Source organism: Triticum dicoccoides, chromosome 5A (genome assembly GCF_002162155.2).
Source record: "Triticum dicoccoides isolate Atlit2015 ecotype Zavitan chromosome 5A, WEW_v2.0, whole genome shotgun sequence".
NCBI lineage: Eukaryota > Viridiplantae > Streptophyta > Magnoliopsida > Poales > Poaceae > Triticum > Triticum dicoccoides.
The window spans coordinates 355,092,841-355,093,071 of NC_041388.1; positions in this window are offsets into that span (position 1 = coordinate 355,092,841).

Here is a 231-nt window from a genome sequence, read left to right on the forward strand (position 1 = left end):
GTGAAGATAATCATGAAAATATGTTGAGATCGAAGCCAAACCAAATGTGAAGACATTGCAAGGTAACGCCATGAGTGAAACACTTCAAAATAGAACGTTTGGTGGTGGCGTTACCCACCGTATAGGAAGTATTAGACCCAGACACGGCGCACAATTATCGTGGCGCTCCGAAGTCAAATTCCACATTAATGTATTCACACTTAGAATGTATGTCTTCATTGATTGAAGATA